This window comes from Scyliorhinus torazame, chromosome 13 (assembly GCF_047496885.1).
Source record: "Scyliorhinus torazame isolate Kashiwa2021f chromosome 13, sScyTor2.1, whole genome shotgun sequence".
Classification (NCBI taxonomy): Eukaryota; Metazoa; Chordata; class Chondrichthyes; order Carcharhiniformes; family Scyliorhinidae; genus Scyliorhinus; species Scyliorhinus torazame.
Window position 1 is genome coordinate 150,172,293 of NC_092719.1, and position 25,661 is coordinate 150,197,953.

General features: G+C 45.6%; 1 protein-coding gene and 1 pseudogene across 2 annotated transcripts in view; both read left to right on the forward strand.

The window, feature by feature from the left end:
- Positions 1 to 273: 273 nt before the first annotated feature.
- LOC140388314 (FERM domain-containing protein 4B-like) overlaps positions 274 to 25,661 on the forward strand; it is a 500,956-nt gene continuing 475,568 nt past the window's right edge. Inside the window, exon 1 of one of the 2 annotated variants that reach the window (XM_072472276.1) lies at positions 274 to 595. The gene's annotated coding sequence lies outside the window, so the exon portion shown is untranslated. Of the gene's footprint in view, positions 596 to 818; positions 912 to 25,661 lie in introns of those variants that run through there. The other variant, XM_072472277.1, reaches the window with a different exon arrangement.
- Positions 14,499 to 16,105, forward strand: LOC140387631 (large ribosomal subunit protein eL37 pseudogene; annotated as a pseudogene).

Sequence of the window (25,661 nt, forward strand, 5' to 3'; positions counted from 1 at the left end):
AGAAATTTGCAACTATAACCTGTCCCAATGTGCATTAATATTTCAGCTATTTGCATTTGGTGCAGGCAAAACCTATTGTTGGGGAGGTGGCATTTCTGTTATCAGTTAACTACTCAACGCCTGTTACGCGTGTCTGGAGTTTGGCACGTTCAAGCACCCTGGCTGGCGATAGGTTTTTGCCTGATATGGCAGGAGTTCTGAGGGAGCTCTTACTACCACTAGGGACCTCCCTTGCCTCATTGTATTCCATGAGAGCTGTGCATCAGCTTGTGAGAAGGCAGTAATGTCACACTGGCAGGAGCAGCTGCAGGGGGTTGTGTGGTTGTAAAGGGAAAGCCGAGGCTGTGAGGCGTGGTAGTCGGTGTGTGAGTGTAAACAGCTTGGATATGCAGAGAGAGCTTCCTGGCTAAAAAGCAGAGCCGACAAACAAGCCGGAGCCTCACATGTTGGGGAGGACTGAGGAGAGCGAGGGAAAGTGAACATCAGCACAAGGTTTTTGTTGTGCATGGGAAACCAGTGTCCTGGGTTTTATCTGGAGAGACGATACAAAAGAAGAAGAAAGACTGCACCGTAAACAAGGCGTCCCCAGAGAAAGGTAAGCTTTTATCTCGAGCTGTATTTTAAACTGGTGTTTTTCTACTAAATTTTGAAACTATGGGTACGCACAATGTCCATTGACAGTTTGCAATGTGAATTATAGCCACAGGCAAAGCTGTGGACGATTAGCCACTCACAGTTCTGCAGCTACAGCCGGCTGAGACACTAAACTGTCTAGTCAGCAGCAACCTCAGAACTGAAACAATGGGAAACACTTCTGCTTTAAAGTTCTGCTTGATTATGGGTCTGAATCTGGAAAACAATGGGGTTCTCTACAATGGGTCAGCCTTTTGAACCACATGTATTAAAACCTGGTATGTTCTGTGCTAGCCTGTTTTCTTTTGTGTTTGTGTATTATTGATGCCAATTCAATACAATTAAATCAGGCTATACTTTGTGCAGGAAAATATTCAGAGTGATTTTAGTTTGTGGCATGCTGATATCAGAAATACTCTTAACTGGTCTTATTTTAGGTGACGTGTGCTATTTAGGATTCTAGTCTGAGTGAAGGTTTTGTGTGAGTGGTTCATCTGTCTGCAAAGGAAAGCCATACAGCCTCCACTGTGGGAATACAGTGATGTTAAACCGACACAGCTGAACATGGGCTGTAGGGAGCTTGATCTTTCCACTTAAACAGGGCCAGCTGCAATATTGAAATAATCTTAATTTTGCCTTGTATTATTTATTTGAATTAGTCCTGTTAATAATTTAAAGAATTTTTTGAATTCCCTTTATCATGTGAAGCCATTACTTAGTTAAATGTTTGTTGGTGTGTATAAAAGGAGGGATTTTGGGGAAAAAGGCGTTCCCAATGTGTGTTGTGAAAATTCAGGTCCTTGTCTGGCTCGCAAATTGGAAAGCCGTATGATTATTATAGGAATGCTCCTGGGATAGCTAAACGAGTTCTTTGTTTTAATTGCCAGTCTCAATAAAGTGCTGCGCACTTGTGATTCCATTTTCTTGCAAGCACCTATGTGATTAATTGCTCACTACATTCAAGGAGTTTTGCACTGTTTACCTGAGGCACCACTAAATGTAGTCCCTATCCAGATTTTAACCAGAAGATCCATGTGTTAGATCTTAACTAAAGAGAACAAAGCATTGGCTTAGCTGCCAAGAAAAGTCTTATTATGTTGTGATACAATATATTTTTATGGATTCAAGCATGGCACATGTTATTTGGATTGTATCAAAGAAGGATTAATTAATGGTCAGTATTTGTACTTGTGACTGAGGCAGGGAGGACTGAAATGTTTTTACACTGTTGAAGAGTGGTGCAGGATTATTGCAGGTTTGTATAGTCATTGCCAATGTATGTGCTTACAAGATTCAAAGGAATCACCTTTCCACCCCTACTATTCGGACTGTCCAGAAGATCTTGCAGGCTCTTTCTGTGAAATGTATAACTCTTCTTAAACTAATATTAATAAAATGTAGATAAATCCCACAATTCTAATCACCTTGCCAAGCATTCATGCATTAATTTTCTTCATATTTTCCTCCATTTTAAAGATTTGTGTTAGCTGAAAAAGATGAGATGAAGCATTCTTTATACCAATGTTAATGGAAAATAATTGTAATCAACAATAAAAAAAATAATAATCAAGAATAAGGCCTGCTGTGCCTTCCTCTCTGTTAATTTTAATGAACAACTGCCTTAAAAACCCACACAGCATAACAATGAGTCTGATAGTTTATTTGTAAGTTTTTATAAATCCTCCTACTGTATGATGTATGGTCATTAATCATTCTGCAGTGTAGTGATCAGGGCAGCTTTACCAGTAAGGCAGTAAAACTGAGAGCAGGTGACAAATCACCCCCCAAAAATCTTGCTAATGAGGTTGGTAGTCAAATGTTTGACATATTTCCTATATGATAATGGTGTTTATTTTAAATAGTTGCACTGCCGGTGAAATAGGGTATAAAGTAATGATGTTCAAACAAATTACGTGTTTGTCTATTTATATCGACAACAGTAATTTCTAGTCGAATGCATTCATGCATTTAAATCCCTCCTTTACTTTGCTTAATGTTACTAGAATCTATATAAAGGCGAAACAGCGAAGTAATAAATGAAGCAATTTATGTAAGTTCTACCAGTGTACAGTGTATGTGCCAAGATCAATGTGCACTGAAAGAAGATTTCCAAGGAACATCATAGTTGCCCAGGCAATTGAGACATCGACTTTTGTGGTGCTGGCAAATACAGATATACAGTTTTCCACACTGCTGTTGAAGTTCCTGATCTCAAACAGGCTGACACTCCGCCAAAGAGCCATCCTGGATTGCCCAGAGAAATTTTGTAACATTAATGCACAATTATATCCCCCGGGTCTCTCAACTATTGTATCCCATTGCCTCAGTAAATCTTTACCTGTCAATACAGGACACTGTTTTAAACAAACTGGAACAAAAATAAAGCCATGTGAATCCCTGTGCAGTTTACTATAATCAGCATCACTTTAGATCATGGTTTGTCACCTGATAAACCATTTTTTCTGTATTGCCATATTAGATTTCCACAAGTCAAATTTACAATGTTTGAAAATGTAAGATAGATGCTCGCTGTAGTGTTATGTTCATTCAACTGAACTTGAGAGAGAAAGGCTTATGTACAAGGCTTATGCAGCACGGTAGCATTGTGGTTAGCACAATTGCTTCAAAGCTCCAGGGTCTCCGGTTCGATTCCCTGCTTGGGTCACTGTCTGTGCGGAGTCTGCAAGTTCTCCCTGTGTGTGCGTGGGATTCCTCTGGGTGCTCCGGTTTCCTCCCACAGTCCAAAGATGTGCGGGGTAGGTGGATTGGCCATGCTAAATTGTTCTTAGTGTCCAAAATTGCCCTTAGTGCTGGGTGGGGTTACTGGGTAATAGGGATAGCGTGGAGGTGTGGGCTTGGGTGGGGTGCTCTTTCCAAGAGCCGGTGCAGACTCGATGGGCCGAATGGCCTCCTTCTGCACTCTAAATTCTATGATTCTTCCTGCATATTCCGCAATAACTTGCATTTGCACAGGACCTTTGATGTGGAAAGGAGGAAAAAAAGATTTGCATTTATATAGAACCTTTCACAGCCTCAAGATGTAATGAATGCTTTACAGCCAATTATATAGCTGCTTCACTGAGGAATAAAGAAGAATAGATGGCAAGTCAAAGACTAAGTAGGTTTCAGTTGGGATGGAATGAGGGTGGGCAGTTGGTGGCCGCAGGCAAATGTAGGGCAAAAGAGTTAGGGGTATACAAGGGTCTGGCATTGGCGAAACAGAAAGTTTTAGGATTTGTGGGGCTGGAGGAAGTTACCAGGTGAATAGCAGTGAAGCTGAGGGTGGGTGGGGAGGGCATTTAAAACATAAATGAGGTGAATTTTAAATTTGAGACAATAGGGACTGGGAGCCAACATTAGAACATAGAACATACAGTGCAGAAGGAGGCCATTCAGCCCATTGAGTCTGCACCGACCCACTTAAGCCCTTACTTCCACCCTATCCCCGTAACCCAATAGCCGCTCCTAACCTTTTTGGTCACTAAGGACAATTTGTCATGGCCAATCCACTTAACCTGCACGTCTTTGGACTGTGGGAAGAAACCAGAGCACCCGGAGGAAACCCACGTAGACACGGAGAGAACGTGCAGACTCCGCACAGACAGTGACCCAGCGGGGAATCGAACCTGGGACCCTGGCGCTGTGAAGCCACAGTGCTATTCACTTGTGCTACCGTGTTGCCCCCACTTGTGCTACCGTGCTGCCCCCACTTGTGCTGCCTAATTGTTCAATGAGGATGGGTTAAAGGGTATGCAGCATAGTTCTGGATGAGCTGTAGTTTATGGAGGGTGCAAGAATGGAGAAGTGCCACGTTACTTGTATACTTTTGTCTATCACGACATTTGCATTTGTGCTGATAAAGGCTCATCTGGGATCAATGGCTCAGCATTGATGCAAACGCATGCTCAGAATATTCCATTACTGACAAACCATCAGCTCAGAGTAGTATGTAGAGAATAATCGGAATACTATTTGCATAGAAAATGGAATTGTGCATTTTGTTTTACAGATCTGCAGAAAGTGGTCTCATTATTATAGAAGCTTCAATAAAAATAAGGACAACAGAGAATGTTCAACTATTCTGATGTTATGATTTGCAACTTTCCTTTTGGTCACCGTACCCTTGTCAGTAGTTGGGAGAGGTCCATACCTTCTGATACAATGGGCTTGATTTTAAAATCCGGGTCTGGTCCTGATTCAGCACCTCAACTATGTCACTCACACAATGCTATCTTGAAATGTAAAATGCCCTAATTGGGACACATGAAAACATGGCTTCCAATTAGTGGTGCTGAGCATGAATGGCAAAAAGCAGAACAACAATCATCATGGGGCCCAGCACCACCTTGCAGAAGACAGGAGGCAGCAGCCTCACAAGAAAGTGGCACATCCAATAAAACCTTTCACTTCTGCCTGCACTGAACCCAACAACTGTGCACTCACGTGCATTGGATTCTTTGGGTGCAATAATTTCTGAATTGAAAATTGCCTTCATGCGGTCCCTGGCCTTTAGCTTCTCAAGGAGTTTAATTATCATAGATCATAGAATTTACAGTGCAGAAGGATGTATTGTTAATTGGAGTTGTTTGAGACTCTTCCCCACCCTCACCTTGGAAATTGGAGCACAATTCAAATGAGTCAAGATCGAGCGATACCTTCTGAAAATACAAGTTTCAAATCACACCCCACACTCATCCAATATTTCTGCATTACCAACATTGAACTGTTCACATATTTTGTGCATCATTTTACTCTGTGTTGCTGAACAAATTGCATAGAGTTTAGTTTTAACTAAGCCAGTTGTTAGGAAAACAAAGGTAGTTTTAAGGGATTTATACTTGCATTGGTAAACATTAGAAATGAGGTATAGTTTCAATTGGGTTTAATTTAATGATCTGTGCCTGGAAGGGTAAAACCTATAGTTAGATTCCTGCTGGGCAACGGTGTTTGTGTATGTGGGGGTTGGTTAAGTTCCAACTGTGTTTCTGTTCTATTTCGAGAGGGCTACAGCATTTTTAAAAGTTCATTTTATGGGCTGTGCACTTTGGCTATTAGGGAAGGAGTTCCAGGATTTTGACCCAGCGGCAGTGAATGGACGGCGATATATTTCCAAGTCAGGATGATAAGTGATTTGGAGAGGAACTTACAAATGGTGGTGTTCCCATGTATCTTATAGATGGTAGTGGGTTTGGAAAGTACCTCCTAAGGAGCCTTTGTGAGTTCCTGCAGTGCAACTTGTAGGTGGCACACACTGCTGCTGTTACTGTGCGTTGGTAGTGGAGGGCGTGAATGTTTGTGGAAGGGGTGCCAATCAAGCTGACTGTTTTGTCCTGGATGAATAAATAAAAGGCATAAACATGTGGGTGTTGCTTAGCAACTAGAGCCTTGTAAGGTAGAGAAGCTTTAAGTTTTAGTTCAGTTAATTTGATTGCAGTTGAAGATGGGTAGTGGGAGAGAAGGCAGCTCTTACAGCTCTGCTCGAAGCAATTGGTTGGAAGGCTAGTGAGGGAATATCTCTCTCCTTTGCGAGAAGACAAACCATGCCATGGAATAATGGTCAAGAAAACAAGTACAGAGATCTGAAGAGCAGTTATGTAAACTAGGAAAATGAAGAGAAGTTTCTAAGAAGTCTGGAGTTACGTGAACAGAGACCAAGGTATGGCTCAGAAGAATATAAAGAAGAGCGGATAAAGTGTTCTGAGTTAAAGAGTCAATTGCAGTAACTATATTTAAAGTGGGACAGTGGACTTCAGAAGTAGGTGAAACATATGATATAATTTTAATACAATATAGGAATCAGGAATTAAAGCAATTTTGCACAGCATTAAAGGACTCCTAAAGGAGTCGGTGTGCAATATGCACAGGAGTCGCTGTTACAAGTGGAGTGGAAGCTTCGTTTAAGTGTCATTTGAAAATCCTGGTCTGGATTTCAGGAAGCAAATTGCTAAGGGAAAGCATAATTATGAGAGAAATCTTAAAGCCTGTTTTTGGGAGTGGAGTTTGGAAGCCCACATGTAATAATCATCTGGAGGGATTCTGAGAAAACATTCACTTGAGGTACAGTGAAAAGAATTTTTCTGCGAGCAGCTCAATAGGTCATTAAGTACATGAAAAGAAAAGAAAATACATAATAGGGCAACACAAGGTACACAATGTAACTGCATAAACACCGGCATCGGGTGAAGCATGCAAGGGTGTAGTGTTAATGAGGTCAGTCCATAAGAGGGTCATTTAGGAGTCTGGTAACAGCAGGGAAGAAGCTGTTTTTGAGTCTGTTCGTGCGTGTTCTCAGACTTTTGTATCTCCTGCCCGATGAAAGAAGTTGGAAGAGAGAATAAGCCGGGTGGGAGGGGCCTATGATTATGCTGCCCGCGTTCCCCAGGCAGCGGGAGGTGTAGATGGAGTCAATGGATGGGAGGCAGGTTTGTGTGAGGCAGGGCTGTGTTCACAACTCTCTGAAGTTTCTTGCGGTCTTGGGCTGAGCAGTTGCCATACCAGGCTGTGGTGCAGCCAGATAGGATGCTTTTTATGGTGCATCTTTGACGTGGACATGCCGAATTTCTAGTTTCCTGAGGAAGTATAGGTGCTGTTGTGCTTTCTTGGTGGTAGCATCGACGTGGGTGGACCAGGACAGATTTTTGGTGATGTGTACCCCTAGAAATTTGAAGCTGCTAACCGTCCCCACCTCGGCCCCATAACCAGCTCTTTAGTTTTGCTGGCATTGAGTGATAGATTGTTGTCACTGCACCACTCCACTAGGTTCTCTCTCCCTCCTGTATTCTGGCTCGTCGTTATTCGAGGTCCGGTCAACTTTGGTCATATCGTCGGCAAACCTGTAGATGGAGTTGTAACCAAATTTTGCCACGCAGTCGAGTGTACAGGGAGTATAGTATGGGGCTAAGTATGTAGCCTTGCGGGGCCCCATAATTGAGGACTATTGTGGAGGAGGTGTTGTTGTTTATTCTTACTGACTGTGGTCTGTGGGTCAGAAAGTCGAGAATCCAGTTGCAGAATGAGGAGCCAAGTCCTAGGGATTGAATCTTTGATATGAACTTGGCTGGGATTAGGCTGTTGAAGACGGAGCTGTAGTCCATAAATAGGAATCTGATGTAGGAGTCCTTGTTGTCGAGATGCACTGAGTGCTGAATTTGGTGCTTTTTGAGTGCGATAGTGAGAGTTTGGTGACCGAGGGAGTGCTGAATTTGGTGCATTTGAGTGCGATAGTGAGAGTTTGGTGACCGAGGGAGTGCTGAATTTGGTGCATTTGAGTGCGATAGTGAGAGTTTGGTGACCGAGGGAGTTAGGTGAGGAGGGAGTAAGGTGCTCCTTTCATTTTGTTTCCGACATTTCCGCAAAGAGTGCGAAGAGAGCCAGGAGTTTACAGGAAGTGTAGCTGACTGGGAGCAGAGTCGGAGGGCGGAGATCTAGTTAGTCCACACAGCAGCTATATTCTGTAAGGTAAGAGGGGATGGAGGCTAGGCCAGTTACATGCTCCTCCTGTAGGATGTGGGTGGTGAGGGATACCACCGGTGTCCCCACTGACTATACCTGCGGGAAGTGCACCCAACTTCAGCTCCTCAAAGACCGTGTTAGGGAACTGGAGCTGAAGCTGGATGAACTTCGGATCATCCGGGAGGCAGAGGGGGTGATTGAGAAGAGTTACAGGGAGGTAACCACACCCAAGGTACTGGACAAGAATAGCTGGGTTACAGTCAGGGGGAAAAAAACAAACAGGCAGACAGTGCAGGGATCCCTCGTGGCCGTTCCCCTTCAAAACAAGTATACCGTTTTGGATGCTGTTGGGGGGGATGACCTACCGGGGGAAGGCCCTAGCGGTCAGGTCTCTGGCACGGAGTCTGGCTCTGGGGCTCAGAAGGGAAGGGGGGAGAATAGAAAAGCAATAGTTGTAGGAGATTCAATGGTTAGGGGAATAGATTGGAGATTCTGTGGTCGCGAGCGAGACTCCCGGAAGGTATGTTGCCTCCCGGGTGCCAGGGCCAGGGATGTCTCGGATCGTGTCTTCAGGATCCTTAAGGGGGAGGGTGAGCAGCCAGAAGTCGTGGTGCACATTGGTACCAACGACATAGGTAGGAAAAGTGGTGTGGAGGTAATAAACAAGTTTAGGGAGTTAGGCTGGAAGTTGAAAGCCAGGACAGACAGAGTTGTCATCTCTGGTTTGTTGCCGGTGCCACGTGATAGCGAGGCTAGGAATAGGGAGAGAGTGCAGTTGAACACGTGGCTGCAGGAATGGTGTAGGAGGGAGGGCTTCAGGTATTTGGATAATTGGAGCGCATTCTGGGGAAGGTGGGACCTGTACAAGCAGGACGGGTTGCATCTGAACCAGAGGGACACCAATATCCTGGGAGGGAGGTTTGCTAGTACTCTTCGGGAGGGTTTAAACTAATTTGGCAGGGGAATGGGAACCGGATTTGTAGTCCAGCAACTAAGGTAGCCGATATTCAGGACGCCAAAGCGTGTAATGAGGCAGTGGGGAAGGGAACACTGACAAAGGAGAGTATTTGCAGGCACGGAGATGGGTTGAAGTGTGTATACTTCAACGCAAGAAGCATCAGGAATAAGGTGGGTGAACTTAAGGCATGGATCGGTACTTGGGACTACGATGTGGTGGCCATCACGGAAACTTGGATAGAAGAGGGGCAGAAATGGTTGTTGGAGGTCCCTGGTTACAGATGTTTCAATAAGATTAGGGAGGGTGGTAAAAGAGGTGGGGGGGTGGCATTATTAATTAGAGATAGTATAACAGCTGCAGAAAGGAAGTTCGAGGAGTATCACCCTATTGAGGTAGTATGGGTTGAAGTCAGAAATAGGAAAGGCGCAGTCACCTTGTTAGGAGTTTTCTATAGGCCCCCCAATAGTAGCAGAGATGTGGAGGAACAGATTGGGAAACAGATTTTGGAAAGGTGCAGAAGTCACAGGGTAGTAGTCATGGGTGACTTTAACTTCCCAAATATTGAGTGGAAACTCTTTAGATCAAATAGTTTGGATGGGGTGGTGTTTGTGCAGTGTGTCCAGGAAGCTTTTCTAACACAGTATGTAGATTGTCCGACCAGAGGAGGGGCAATATTGGATTTAGTACTTGGTAATGAACCAGGGCAAGTGATAGATTTGTTAGTGGGGGAGCATTTTGGAGATAGTGACCACAATTCTGTGACTTTCACTTTAGTAATGGAGAGGGATAGGTACGTGCAACAGGGCGAGGTTTACAATTGGGGGAAGGGTAAATACGATGTTGTCAGACAAGAATTGAAGTGCATAAGTTGGGAACATAGGCTGGCAGGGAAGGACACAAGTGAAATGTGGAACTTGTTCAAGGAACAGGTGCTACGTGTCCTTGATATGTATGTCCCTGTCAGGCAGGGAAGAGATGGTCGAGTGAGGGAACCATGGTTGACAAGAGAGGTTGAATGTCTTGTTAAGAGGAAAAAGGTGACTTATGTAAGGCTGAGGAAACAAGGTTCAGACAGGGCATTGGAGGGATACAAGATAGCCAGGAGGGAACTGAAGAAAGGGATTAGGAGAGCTAAGAGAGGGCATGAACAATCTTTGGCGGGTAGGATCAAGGAAAACCCCAAGGCCTTTTACACATATGTGAGAAATATGAGAATGACTAGAGTGAGGGTAGGTCCAATCAAGGACAGTAGCGGGAGATTGTGTATTGAGTCTGAAGAGATAGGAGAGGTCTTGAATGAGTACTTTTCTTCTGTATTTACAAATGAGAGGGGCGATATTGTTGGAGAGGACAGTGTGAAACAGATTGGTAAGTTCGAGGAAATACTTGTTAGGAAGGAAGATGTGTTGGGCATTTTGAAAAACTTGAGGATAGACAAGTCCCCCGGGCCTGACGGGATATATCCAAGGATTCTATGGGAAGCAAGAGATGAAATTGCAGAGCCGTTGGCAATTATCTTTTCATCCTCACTGTCAACAGGGGTGGTACCAGGGGATTGGAGAGTGGCGAATGTCGTGCCCCTGTTCAAAAAAGGAACTAGGGATAACCCTGGGAATTACAGGCCAGTTAGTCTTACTTCGGTGGTAGGCAAAGTAATGGAAAGGGTACTGAAGGATAGGATTTCTGAGCATCTGGAAAGACACTGCTTGATTAGGGATAGTCAGCACGGATTTATGAGGGGTAGGTCTTGCCTAACAAATCTTATTGAATTCTTTGAGGAGGTGACCAAGCATGTGGATGAAGGTAAAGCAGTGGATGTAGTGTACATGGATTTTAGTAAGGCATTTGATAAAATTCCCCATGGTAGGCTTGTGCAGAAAGTAAGGAGGCATGGGATTGTGGGAAATTTGGCCAGTTGGATAACAAACTGGCTAACCGATAGAAGTCAGAGAGTGGTGGTGGATGGCAAATATTCAGCCTGGACCCCAGTTACCAGTGGCGTACCGCAGGGATCAGTTCTGGGTCCTCTGCTGTTTGTGATTTTCATTAATGACTTGGATGAGGGAGTTGAAGGGTGGGTCAGTAAATTTGCAGACGATACAAAGATTGGTGGAGTTGTGGATAGTAAGGAGGGCTGTTGTCGGCTGCAAAGAGACATAGATAGGATGCAGAGCTGGGCTGAGAAGTGGCAGATGGAGTTTAACCCTGAAAAGTGTGAGGTTGTCCATTTTGGAAGGACAAATATGAATGCGGAATACAGGGTTAACGGTAGAGTTCTTGGCAATGTGGAGGAGCAGAGAGATCTTGGGGTCTATGTTCATACATCTTTGAAAGTTACCACTCAAGTGGATAGAGCTGTGAAGAAGGCCTATGGTGTGCTCGCGTTCATTAACAGAGGGATTGAATTTAAGAGCCGTGAGGTGATGATGCAGCTGTACAAAACTTTGGTAAGGCCACATTTGGAGTACTGTGTACAGTTCTGGTCGCCTCATTTTAGGAAGGATGTGGAAGCTCTGGAAAAGGTGCAAAGAAGATTTACCAGGATGTTGCCTGGAATGGAGAGTAGGTCTTACGAGGAAAGGTTGAGGGTGCTAGGCCTTTTCTCATTAGAGCGGAGAAGGATGAGGGGCGACTTGATAGAGGTTTATAAGATGATCAGGGGAATAGATAGAGTAGACAGTCAGAGACTTTTTCCCCGGGTGGAACACACCATTACAAGGGGACATAAATTTAAGGTGAAAGGTGGAAGATATAGGAGGGATATCAGAGGTAGGTTATTTACCCAGAGAGTAGTGGGGGCATGGAATGCACTGCCTGTGGAAGTAGTTGAGTCGGAAACATTAGGGACCTTCAAGCAGCTATTGGATAGGTACATGGATTACGGTAAAATGATATAGTGTAGATTTATTTGTTCTTCAGGGCAGCACGGTAGCATTGTGCATAGCACAATTGCTTCACAGCTCCATGGTCCCAGGTTCGATTCCGGATTGGGTCATTGTCTGTGCGGAGTCTGCACGTCCTCCCGTGTCTGCGTGGGTTTCCTCCGGGTGCTCCGGTTTCCTCCCACAGTCCAAAGATGTGCGGGTTAGGTGAATTGGCCAATGATAAATTGCCCTTAATGTCCAAATTGCCCTTGGTGTTGGGTGGAGGTGTTGAGTTTGGGTAGGGTGCTCTTTCCAAGAGCCGGTGCAGACTCAAAGGGCCGAATGGCCTCCTTCTGCACTGTAAATTCAATGATAATCTATGATTAATCTAGGACAAAGGTTCGGCACAACATCGTGGGCCGAAGGGCCTGTTCTGTGCTGTATTTTCTATGTACTATGTTCTATGTTCTATGAGTGTAGGGCCAGGGAGATGGCGCTTGCTGTGGACCGGTTGTGGCAGTATGCAAATTGCAGTGGATCAAAGCGTTCTGGGAGTATGGAGTTGATGCGCTTCATGACCAACCTCTCTAAGTACTTCATTGTGACTGAAGTCAGGGCCACCGGATGGTAGTCGTTGAGGCACGTTGCCTGATTCTTCTTTGGCACCGGTGTGATGGTGGTCTCCTTGAAGCAGGTGGGGACCTCGGAGCGGAGTAGGGACAGGTTAAAGATGTCGCGAACACATCTGCCAGCTGGTCCGTGCAGGCTCTAAGTGCACGACCAGGGATCCTGTCCGGGCCCGTCGCCTTCTGAGGGTTCACTTTCAGGAAAGCCGATCTGACTTCGGAAGCTGTGATGGTGGGTATGGGTGTGTTATGGGTTGCTGGGGCAGTCGACAGCAGATCGTTGGTTTCCTGCTCGAACCGAGCATAGAATGCATTGAGTTCATCGGGGGTCTGATATTCTCTCTTAGCATCTTGGATGGCTTTGCGGAGGTCGTACTTGGATTTCTTGTATAGGTCAGGGTCACCTGACTTGAACGCCAGAGACCTGTCCTTCAGTAAGGAGTCAATCTCGCGGGTTGAGCCATAGTTTCCGGTTGGGGAATGTATGTACTGCTTTTTTTGACACGCAGTCGTCCACTGCCTAACAAAAGAGGTTGCATCTTGTTCTACCTCTTACCAACTGATGAAGCTCCCTTTGTCATTTTCATTGTTTTCTTAGTTTGCAACACCACTCTTTGCAGAGTGATTAGATTTTTCCTTATATTGTGAAACACAACCATGGTGCTGAAGTCTGTGACGGTGATGGCATACTCATTTAAGTTGGTCGCTGAGTTCTTAAATATTGTGTGCATGAAATGGACTTTGATTAAAATGAGACTATTATAGATTAAGATGCATTTTGTAATCCATGTTATTCCTAAAACCTGTGTGTAATTGTTAAGCTAAGGGGGTCTAAAGGCACATTGTATCATAATCCAATATTTCATGTTTAATAAATGTTTTTCTTGGTGTTAAAACTAATTAGAGGTCCCGTGGCTCTCTTCCTCCACATTTTCTAAAACAAATACAAGTTACGGTCTTTTGAGCCAGGGTTCCATTCTGGGATCTTCCCGTCCAGTTATAATATCAACTGGTATCTCAGGAGCATCATGCTGGGGCAGGGGCTAGCACTGCTGCCTCATAGCGCTGAGGACACGCGTTCGATCCCGGCCCTGGGTCACTGTCCGTGTGGAGTTTGCACATTCTCCCCATGGCTGTGTGGGTCTCACCCTCACAACCCAAAGATGTGCAGGGTAGGTGGATTGGGCATGCTACATTGCCTCATAATTGGAAATAATGAATTTTTTAAAAAACTGGGATCGCAATACCAGTAAACTAATTTACTGCATGTCACATAGGATTCCTGTCATCTAGTACAGGTTGATACAAGGATGGACATACCTTTGCAGTCACTTGGATAGATAAGGAAATTTTGAGTAGCATCCTGTTGTTCATTTTAAGCTGCTTTTTATATTGCTCTTTGGCTGCTCCTATGGACATGTGATTTCCAGTTGATGGCCACAGTGGCCAATTGGTTGCAAGAAAGACCCAGGTCTTATTGGATTTACTGTCTTGAATACTGGGAGTTTCACCCTCCGTGTGTCTTTGGAGTGACCAGGTTTACATTTGTGAACTTTATTCATGAAATTGACAGGTAGCTGACACCAAGAAGGTAGTTAAAAACTGTTTTTGAATGTATGTGGAAGCACTGTGATCAAAAGCATGCAGCATGCACCAAAAAGTATGTATGGCCAGGATTGACTCGAGTTGCTTGGACACAAGTTACACTTTCAGTCAGAGAATATGCCAGCAGGCTAGTTTCATTGATTGTTGATTGTATTGCTGTTGTGCTGTGGTCCGGTTTATGTTTGCCAAAATCACAATCTGTACAGCAGAAAGACAAAAAGCCTGGAACTATCTGAGTGCTGGATCCTTGAAAAGAGTAACTTCTTATACTTTCCCAGCACCATGGTCGTGTTTCACAATATAAGGAAAAATCAAATCACTCTGCAAAGAGTGGTGTTGCAAACTAAGAAAACAATGAAAATGACAAAGGGAGCTTCATCAGTTGGTAAGAGGCAGAACAAGATGCAACCTCTTTGTTAGGGATGCGGAACTAAAACATTTCACCTGTAGAAATCGGCCAGCAGTAAATGCTCCTACCCTGCCAAGAAGATGAATAGCAGGTGCCTTGTCGTAAGGCCAAAAGGAGAAACACGACTGGAACAGGTAGCATGAGGTATCCAATGATGGTGGATCACAGATTCAGATAAACCGGTAATTGGTTCATTCACTGTCACTGGGTCAAGATCCTGGAACTCCCTCCTTAACAGCACTGTGGATGTACCTACATCACCTGGACTGCAGCAGTTCAATAAGGTAGCTCACCACCACCTTCTCGAGGTTAATTATGGATAAGCAATAAATGCTGACGTAATCGGTGGCGCCCACATCTCATGAAAAATAATGGCCCGTGACTTCCTTAGAGTGGCAATCAGCTGTGGATTGCCATTCCATAGCGACTTCGCCACCCTTGAATTCCAAAGCACCATTTTTACTCAACCTTCCTGATTTAGGCTGGGTGAGATTGAAAAAGCGAAGCAGCTCAGTGGCTCCAACAGCGAAGTGGAGCGAAGGAGGACACTTGCCCCTTTTTATGGCACTATCTGGTCAGACATGCAGGGAGCATCGGACATGGGATAGGGGTCGACACGAGGGGTGGTGGGGAGTTGTTTGGTTCAGGGAGTAATGTTTGGTCACAGGCGCCATTTAGTTTGGGTCAAGGGGTGGTCGGGCCATGAGGGGTCGGATCAGGGTGCGGGGCGGGGGATTGGGTCAGGTGGGGTTTCAGGTCGGGTCAGGAGCAGAATTCTCTGCGAGTGGGGGGGGTGGGTGGATGTGCGGAATACTATGGCGGCGGGGGGGGGAAATGTCAGAAATGTGAGGATGTCCCATACAAAATAGTTTGCTGAAGCGGAAAGTGCTTTTCTTCGCGGCACAGTGGTTAGCACTGCTGCCTCATGGCACCAAGGTCCCAGGTTCGATCCCAGCCCTGGATCACTGTCCATGTGGAGTCTGCACATTCTCCCTTTGTTTGCGTGGGTCTCATCCCCACAACCCAAAGATGTGCAGGATAGGTGAATTGGCCACGCTAAATTGTCTCTTAATTGGAAAAATGAATTGGGTACTCTAAATTTATTTTTTTTAAAGTGCTTTTCTTCCTTGTTTTTCTTTCAGAGTGTAAAACTGGCAGAATCATCTGAAGTTAGCCATTTAAATCAATTTGTTGGTTGATTCCCAGCCCAGAACAATTGTTCAGAGAAAGTTGCCCCTTTTGAACAAATGCCAGGTAAACCCTTACGTGGGAACTTCCAAGAGGGATTCCCAGCATCCCCCAAATATGACGCTGGGAAGACAGGAACTTATGGGCGTTTTTAAAAAGCATCACGACAGCCAGTGTCAAATTGTGATGACAAATAAAACAAGTAATCATAATTCATAACATAGTCATTAAAATAAAGATAAAGTATAAAATAATTGCATATGATGAACATTTAAGTATACAAATAATTGCAACAGAAAGGAATGGGTTCCATGAAGGGCCCACTTCAAAGGCCAAAGGCGCCACAATAGCTTCCACCAGCACTCCATAAACTATTGGTGTACCTGCACAACAAATACAGCTATGATCTAGAAAGTGTGAAAAACAAACGCACAACAACGCACTAATACACCTGACAATACAATGTGCCCTTAGCCTGCAAATGTGAAATTGATATTTATGACCTAAGCCTGATTTTTTTTTTTGCAGCTTAAAAATGTTGGTTTTCTTAGTAATATGCAAACTGTCATTGTGTGATTCTACTTGGTTGTGCATCATTATGCCTGGAGTCGGGGAGGAACAGGAGACTGCACCCATGATTAGGGATACACTTCGTTAATTGCAGTTTATCTCCACACCAAATGATTTCATGAAGGAGTGTGTGACAAATTCTATGAACCCGTGCGTACCTGCAGCCAGCATCACAATACATCCTATCCTGGTACTCGGAAATGGCCCGGTGTGCTGTGCTTAATGTGAAAGGATTGCAGTTGTGGAGGCTGAGTGGGGCTGCAGCAAAGATAAGTGAAGAGAAGTGGTTAACCAAAAATTCCACCCTAGTACTCAACTAGTTATTCTTTCTGGGCCCAACAGTTATACTTGGAAAATCAGTCGGGCATTTAGACATGATAACATGTTATTTGTCTGTCTCCTTTGACAGCTCTTCCCAGGATTGTTGCTTATTTTGTGTTTCTTATTTATGGAATGAGCAGCCCAAAATTGGTTAATTGTTCGACTCTTAAACAGTGGCAATTTTCTAGTTATTTGCAGTGACTTAAATATGGAAACAATGGAAGAAATTTTGCCAACTGAACTGTTCCGTGACTAGACGGAGTCAAAGGAATTTTCCAAATAACAACTTACAATTAAACAGCTTCTTTAACATTTCCAGGTGCTTCGGAGGAGCGTATGCAAACACATTCAAATCAAGAGATATTAGAAAGGGTGACTAAAGAAAGAACTTGTATCTATATTGTGTCTTTTGCGAACTCAGGAGAACCCAATGTGTTGACAGCCAATACCTTTAGTGTAGTCACTGCAGTAATATATGGTACTAAAGGTTCCGCCAAAGAGATCAGTTTGAAGAAGGGCCTTAGCTGAAGAAAGAGAAGTGGAGTGGTTCAGAGAGGGAATTGCAGTTCTTTGGATCTATATGTCCGAAGCCTACCAATCGTTGGAGAAAGAGATGAGGCAAATCATAGATGATAAAAACGAAGACTTGCATTTCTATAATGCCTTCCCTGAGCACAGGACAGCTCAAGTTTACAGAAGTATTTTTGAAGTATACTGACTCTTATAATGTAGGAAAGGCGATGGGTAATTTGCACACAAGCTTCCAGGAACTGCAACATGGCAATCATTTTTTCGTGATAGTGACTGAAGAATAAATGTTGGCCAGAATTTCACTCCCTCCCCTTCTTTGAAATGATGCAATAGGATCTTTCTATCCACCTGAGATAGGGCATTGTTTTTAAGTCTTATTCAGAAGATAGCAGGCTGGATTCACTGCCAGCGACGCAGATCGCAATCAGGCGACTGGATCACAGGAGTCTCTGAGTGGGGTCCCCCTATTCAGGGGGTTTTGGGGGCAGGCGGGTCGAGTCAACTGGGGAGGGGGGAACCCAGAAAATCCGGGGGTGGGGGGCTGATCCACGATGCGGGGTGGGTGGCTGCTTTGCGATGCCAGGGGGCGGTGGCCAGCCGCAGGACCTTGCTATCGGGCCACCTGCTCAGCATGGAGGCCTGATGATGGGGAATCACTCATATTCCTCGCCGTGCATTAATTTGCATGACGCGGGATAGAGAATTGCTTCCTGATTTGCGCTCCACCCAGTATCTTTAACAGTGCAGTATTCCTTTGGTATTGCATTGAATTGTCAGCCTAAACCTAAATGGATTGGATTGTCAGCCTAGATTTGTATGGTGAAATTCTGGAGTGCAACTTGAACCCGCAACCTTCTGTCTCAAACTCATAACTTTGAGTGAGGTAAGAGTGCTGCCAACCGAGCCAATGAGAGGCTAGAGCTGGAGGAATACAGAGTTCTTGAAGGGTTGCAGGGTCATAATTTACAACGGTAGCGTGCGAGACCATGGAGGGATTGTCATGGAAGAATAAAATTCTAACCTCAAGGCATTGCTGGATGTAGGTCAGTGAGATCAACAGAAACTGGTATGAGTTGGAATGTAAGCATCATAGTTTTGGATGCATTCAGGTGGGTGGAAGACCAGAAACACTCCAGAGAAGCATGGAAATAGCAAAATCTGCAAGTATCAAAGGCATGGAGGAGGCTTTAGGCAGCAGATTAGTTGAAGCACATATAGTGCTGATGTTGTTATGCGGGTGGTCATGGTGATGGGAAGCATATAAGGTAGGAAGCTGACCTATGGATCAAATAGACCCCCGGGTTTATAAACAGTCTGGTCTAACCTGAGACAGTGACCTGGGAGGGGTTGTAAGTTTGGGGTGGATCTCAAAAATGTGTAAATTAAGCAAATTGCGACATATCGAGGACGGGATGTCAGACAAGAAGTCTTGCAATAAAAGAATGTTGAGAAGAGGTGGTGAGGTATAGCTGAGCATTGTCAGTGTGCAGGTGAAACCGGACATTGTTTTCAGATAAATTGATAAGAAACAGGAGGAGACCAAGGACTGATCCTTCTGCGTGCCAGAGGTAACAGAGGAGGGTGGAGACATAAATGATTGGATTCAGCTAGATGGGTCATTATAGAAGCAGTGAAGGCAGTACCACTCGCTTAAACTCAGAGAAGGGGCTTTGGAGGATAAGAGTGTGGTTGACTTAGTCAAAAGTTGCAGATGATTCAAAAAGGATGAGAAAGAATAGTGCACCTTATTTACAGAGGATGTCATTTCTGACTTCGTTTCGAGCTGTTTCACTGCGACAACAAGAAATGAAACCTGATTGAAGAAATTCAAACATGAAGCAGTGGGAATGATTGACGCAGATAGATGACAACTCCTTCAATGGCAGAAAAGGGCGTTTAGAGTCAGACAGCGGTTTACATGGACATAGGGTCAAGGGTAGGATGTTAAGGAGGAGGGGTGGTGATGACCAATTTGAAGGGGAATTAGACAATAACTGAGGGGAGGGAGCCTTTTACAAAGTCACTTAGCATGGCGCCTAAAAAGGAAATTGGGTAGTTAGCAGTGAGATTTCAGAATCTTAAAAGTGAAGTGGCAATCCATTCCCCTTCCTAGTTGACTACAAGGCGCATTTAGCTACATAGGGTATTTAATAAGTGCAGCTTCTATCTGCCTCCAATTAAAATAACTAATCTATTCTTGGTAATAAGTGGAAACAAACTTTTATTTTTGAGAATTCTATTTGTTAAAATTGGAAGAAGACACAGCAGACAAGAAGGATGAGCTTCATTACCACATAATGAGTTGCAGCTTATTATGGCGTGGACTCATTCATTTTTGTGGAAAATGAATCCCACAGAATTACAGGGCTGACTTTCTCTTTCAGTGAAAACAGGAGTTTAGCAGAGTGGCACCGAGTCTACATCAATTCCTTCATGATGCAGTAAAAATAACTTGTTGAACTTTTACTTTTCTAGACATTCCAGGAAGACTGGATGTTGCAGTTTATCAGCTTCCTCCCTTCAACTGTGGACCCGTGACTTAGATGCAGATTTGAAGGATGGATAAAAGATACTGGGGAGATCTGCATGGCATAGACTTTCAACTCTGGGATTGGGTTCATGTCCTGTACAAGTCAATAGGACAAAAGTCTCCTCGGGGCTGGTTTAGCACATTGGGCTAAATAGCTGGCTTTTAAAGCAGACCAAAGCAGGCCAGCAGCACGGTTCAATTCCCGTACCAGCCTCGCCGAACAGCCGCCGGAATGTGGCGCCTAGGGGCATTTCACAGTAACTTCATTGAAGCCTACTTGTGACAATAAGCGATTTTCTTTTTCCTTCTACACTTGCGCCTCTGAGTCAGAGGATTTTGAGGTGAAGTCACGCTCTGGGACTTGAGCTAAAAATTAAGACTGACATGCAGTGCTACACTGTTAGAGGTTCTGGGAGAAATTCTCCATTTGGGAAACTACTATGTTCTCCTGCCAGAGCTGAATTTCCTCTTTATCTGTGCGCAAACGAAAGCAGTTCTCAATTCTTCACTTTGCAAATGTATGCTTAATGAGGGTTACGAGGAATTCCTGAGGAGATCCTGCTATCAGACACCCCATTCTCTGGGGTGGCGGGAATCCCCCTATTTAGGGGGCATCTGTGTGGGGGGAGTCCTCCTATTTAGGGGGCAACTCTGTGGGGGGGTCCTTCTATTTAGGAGGTGTCTCTGTGGGGTGGGGCCTCCTATTTAGGGGGTGTCTCTGTGGGGATGGTCCTCCTATTTAGGGGGCATCTCTGTGGGGGGTCCTCCTATTTAGGGGGCGTCTTTGTGGGGGGTCCTTCTATTTAGGGGGCATCTCTGTGGGGGGGGGTCTCGTGGGGGTGGGCAGCTGGCGGGGAGGTGGCCCTCAGGTGGACTTTGGGGCAACTCCCTTAAGGTGTTACCCCCTTGGCCGATGGCCTGGGCCACCTCGTCAGAGTCACACTGAGCAGTACTGGAGTGATTCTCGTCCACGTGATTCCTGGCCCAGAGGACCGGAGAATCACGCGGGCCCAAAGAACATGGTGCCTGGCTCGATAAGTGGTTGCCAGTGGGTCATTAAGACCTGTAACATTGGAAATTAAACGAAGATAAATGTCAGCACTTGAGTATGCTGTCAGTCGGGGCCTGTGATGGTAGAACCCATTTGGCAGTAGCTGATCTCTTGAGATTTATTCGCACTGGCTAGGGCAGTAATTATTGCCATCCCTAATGTCCCTTGAGAAGGTGGTTGTGAGCTACTTTCTTGAATCACTGCCGTCCATATGTTGTAGGAACAACCACAATTTTGCTAAAAAGGGAGTTCCAGAATTTGACCCAGCAACAGTGAAGGAATGACAAAAATGATGCCAAATCGGGATGTTGTGTTGTTTGAAGGGAAAATTGCAAGTGGTGGTGTTCCTATGTATCTGCTCCTGTTGTACTTCAAGATGGCAGAGTTTGCGGTTTTGGAAGGTGCTATTGAAGTATCTATGGCGAGCTGCTACAGTACATCTTGCACATGGTACACATGGCTGCTGTGCATTGCTGATGAATACTGTCTGTGCGTCTGAACATTCTCCTCGTGTCTCTGTGGGTTTCCTCCGGGTGTGTCGATTTCCTCCCACAGTCCAAAGATGTGCAGGTTAGGTATATTGCCCATGCTAAATAGCCTTTAGTGTCCAAAAGGATTGAGTTGGGTGGAGTTACTTGGATAGGGTGGAGGTGTGGGCTTGAGTAGGGTCCTCTTTCTGAGGGCCGTTGCAGACTTGATGGGCCAAATGGCCTCCTTTGCACTGTAAATTCTATGAATGCTATAAATTCTATAAAGTGAGTGAATGCTTAGGGTGGTGGATGGGGTGACAATGACCCTGCTGCTTTGCCCTGGAAGGTGTTAAGCTTCTTGAGTGTTGATGGTGCTGCATTTATCCTGGCAGGTGGAGAGTATTCCATCAAACTCCTGACTTGAGCCTTGTCGATGATGGACATGCTTTGGGGAGTTAAGAGATGAGTTATTCGCTACAGAATTGCCATCTTCTGACCTGCTCTTCTGGTCACAGTATTTATCTGGCTGACCCGGTTCAGTTTATGGTCAACGGTAACTCCAGGAAGTTGACAGGGGGGAATTCAGGGAAGGTTGTACCTGTAGATGGGCAGAGGGTTTGCCGCTCCTATCTAGTACCTGTTCAATTGAAATCCTCTGATGAATTGGAAAGGATTAAGAGAGTCCCCATCAGTCCCAAAGCCAGTCTGACACATTGAACCTTAAAGAAAGTTACAAAATTATTTTAAAATTCTTACAGATACTTTAAGACAAATTTTAAACAATAGGAGCATTTTAACCCTCAAATGAGGCTAGGTGTGAAGACAAAATTTTGAAAATTGATCAAACTTGTGTTCAATTTTGATTCCAGTTTTAGCAGAGACAGATTTTGGGGTGGGGGGGATGGGGTCGTTGATGAGGAGAGACCTGCTCGGTTCCAAGAGTTTTGTTTTTAAAATATTTTTTATTCTCCTTTTTCACATTTTCTCCCAAATTTACACCCACCAACAATAATCAGTAACAAATATGTCAATCCCCATATCAATAACAATGATCCCATCCTCCCACCAAACCCCAAACATTAGCCCGCATGTTCACACAAACAAATGACAAAAAGGAATTCGGGATCACCCATAGTCGCCATTAACACACACAGCCCCCCTCCCCCCAACCCTCCCACCCACACACCCCAACTAATGTTCGATGTTATCCATTCTTGAAAGTACACAATGAATAATGCCCATGAATTGCAGAACCCCTCCGTCTTTCCCCTCAGTTCAAACTTAACCTTCTCAAGAGTCTAGAATTCCAACAGGTCCCCCCCCGCCATGCCAGGGCACAGGGTGGAGAGGTTGCTCTCCAACCTATCAGGATCTGCCTTCGGGCGATCAACGAGGCGAAGGCTACAACATCTGCCTCCGCACTCGCTTCCAACCCTATCTGGTCCAACACCCTGAATATGGCCTCCCGGGGGCCTGGGTCCAGTTTCACATGCACCACTTTAGAAATTACCCTAAAACCCTCCTTCCAGTAATCCTCTAGCTTTGGACAGGACCAAAACATATGAACATGATTAGCGGGTCGTCCCCCCCCCCCCCCGTCCCGTCCCCCCCCCCCCCCCCCACCCTGCAACGCTCACACACATCTTCTATTCCTTCAAAGAATCGGCTCATCCTCGCCCTCGTGAGGTGTGCTCTGTATACCACCTTCAGCTGTATCAGCCCCAACCTCGCGCACGAGGTGGAGGCATTCACTCTCCGGAGCACTTCACACCAGAACCCCTCCTCCATATCCTCTCCCAACTCTTCCTCCCACTTTACTTTGATCCCTTCCAGTGGTGCCTTCTCCTCTTCCAAAATAGCTCCGTAAACCACTGACACTACCCCCTCCTCCAGCCCCCCTGTCGTCAGCACCTCCTCCAGCAATGTGGAGGCCGGTTCCACTGGGAAGCTCTGTATCTCCTTTCTGGCAAAATCTCGAACCTGCATGTATCTAAATATTTCCCACTGCTCCAGCCCATACTTCGCTTCCAGCTCCTTCAATCCTGCAAACCGACCCCTGAGAAACAAATCTTTTAGCGTCTTAATCCCCTTCTCCTCCCATTTCCGAAAATTTCCATCCCACCTCCATGGCTCAAATTTGTGGTTCCCCCGAATTGGCACTTCTCTTGACCCTGCCCCCAACCCAAAGTGTTGGCGGAACTGCCTCCAAATTCTCAATGAAGCTATTATTACCGGACACTCTGAGTATTTCCCCGGGGCTATAGGGAGCAGCACTGTTGCTGGTGCTTTCAATCCCGACCCCCCGCACAAACTCTCCTCCATTTTGACCCACTGGGAACCCCTCTGACCCAACTCCGCACCTTCTCCACATTCACCGCCCAGTAGTAATACATTAGGTTCGGAAGACCCGCCTTCCTCTCTGTAGCGGACCTTTCTAACTCTGGCCACCTTCCCTCCCCATATGAACAAAATAATCCTTCCCTCAATCTCTCTGAAAAAAGCCTATGGCAGGAAAATCGTCTGGCATTGAAAAATAAACAGAAATCGCGGCAACATGTTCATTTTAACCGCCTGTACCCGACACGCCAGTGACCGAGGGAGACCATCCCACCTTGCTAGATCAGCTTTCACTCTCCCTACCAAACTAGAAATGTTGTACCTGCGGAGCGCCCCCCCCCCACTCCTGGGCAACCTGCACCCCCAGGTACCTAAAGTGAGTCGCTGCCCTATGGAATGCCTGCCCCCACCCCTGGCCGAGACACCACAAAATACTCACTCTTGTCTAGATTTAGTTTGTACCCCGAGAAAGACCCAAACACTCGAAGCAGCTCCAATATTCCCCCTATCGACACACTCCGTTCCGACACGTATAACTGCATGTCATCGGCATATAAGGACACCCTATGCTCTATCCCCCCTTGCACTATTCCTTTCCATACACCCAAACTTCTCAATGCGATGGACAATGGCTCAATCGCGAGTGCAAACAGCAGGGGGAACACAGGACATCTCTGCCTAGTCCCACGGTGGAGAGAAAATTATCTCGAGCTGATGTTGTTTGTGCGGACACTCGCCCTCGGCTCCTTATATAGTAGCTTTACCCAGTTCACAAATCTTGGTCCAATCCCAAACCGCTCCAGAACTGCCATCAAGTACCCCCATTCTACCCGGTCAAATGCCTTCTCAACTTCCAATGCCACAACCACCTCTGTTCCTTCCCCTCTGCCAGTGCCATAACGACATTCAATATCCTTCCAACATTTGAAAAGAGCTGCCTCCCTCCCACGAACTCTGTCTGATCCTCACCTATCACCTTCGGGAGGCACTCCTCCAGCCTACCCGCCAGTACCTTCGCCAATACTTTTGCGTCCATATTCAGAAGTGATATGGGCCTTTTCGACCCACACTCAGTCGGATCCTTATCTTTTTTTAGCCTGCCCCAAAGTTTGTGGCAACACCCCCTTCCCTATCGCCTCTTCAAACATCACCACCATCAGGGGTGCCAGCTTATCCTTGAATTTTTTATAATATTCCACCAGAAACCCATCCGGCCCTGCCACCTTCCCCGACTGTATCCTCCCAATCGCATCCTTTATCTCCTGCTCCACTATTGCTCCTTCTAATATAGCCCTGTCCCCCTCCCCTAACCTCGGGTACTCCAACCCATCTAGAAATGCCTGCATCTCACGGTCTCCCCCAGGCAGCTCTGACCTGTATAACATCAGAAAATTTCTCAAAAATCTTGTTAATCAGATCTGGAGCCACCACCAACTTCCCTGCCCTATCCCTCACCTGAACAATTTCCCTTCGGAGCTGACCTGCTAACAAACGCCTTATCTCCATGTTCGTAAACTGCACCCCTTGCTCATCTCAGTTGGCGCACCGCCTTCCTGGTAGATAGTTGGTCAAAGCTCACCTGTAGTTCCTTCCTCTTTCCCAGCTTCGCTGGGTCCCCATCTTCTGCATAACTCCTATCTACCTTCAACATCTCATCCATTACCCTCTGCCACTCCAACCTCTCCTCTTTGTCCACCCTGGCCTTAAACAAAATCACCTCACCCCTCACCACCGCCTTTAGAGCCTCCCCGACAACTGCCTTCTACACCTCACCGGTACAGTTGAAACCTACATATTCCTCAATTAAATTTTTCAATTTTGTCACAGAACCCTTGGTCCCCCAAAAGTCCCACATCTAATTTCCACCCCGGCCTCTGCACTACCCCCTTCTCCAGTACCATATCCACCCAATGCGGAACATTATCTGACACTGCAATTGCCGAGTATTCCGACCCCTTAGCCCCAGCCAGCAAATCCTTCCCCACCAAGAAAAAGTCGATCCGTGAGTATACCTTTTGGACTGCCGAGAAAAACAAGTACTCCCATTCCCTCGGGTGCAGAAACCTCCAAGGGTCCACCCCTCCCATTTCCACCATTAGCCCAGCCAACGCCTTCG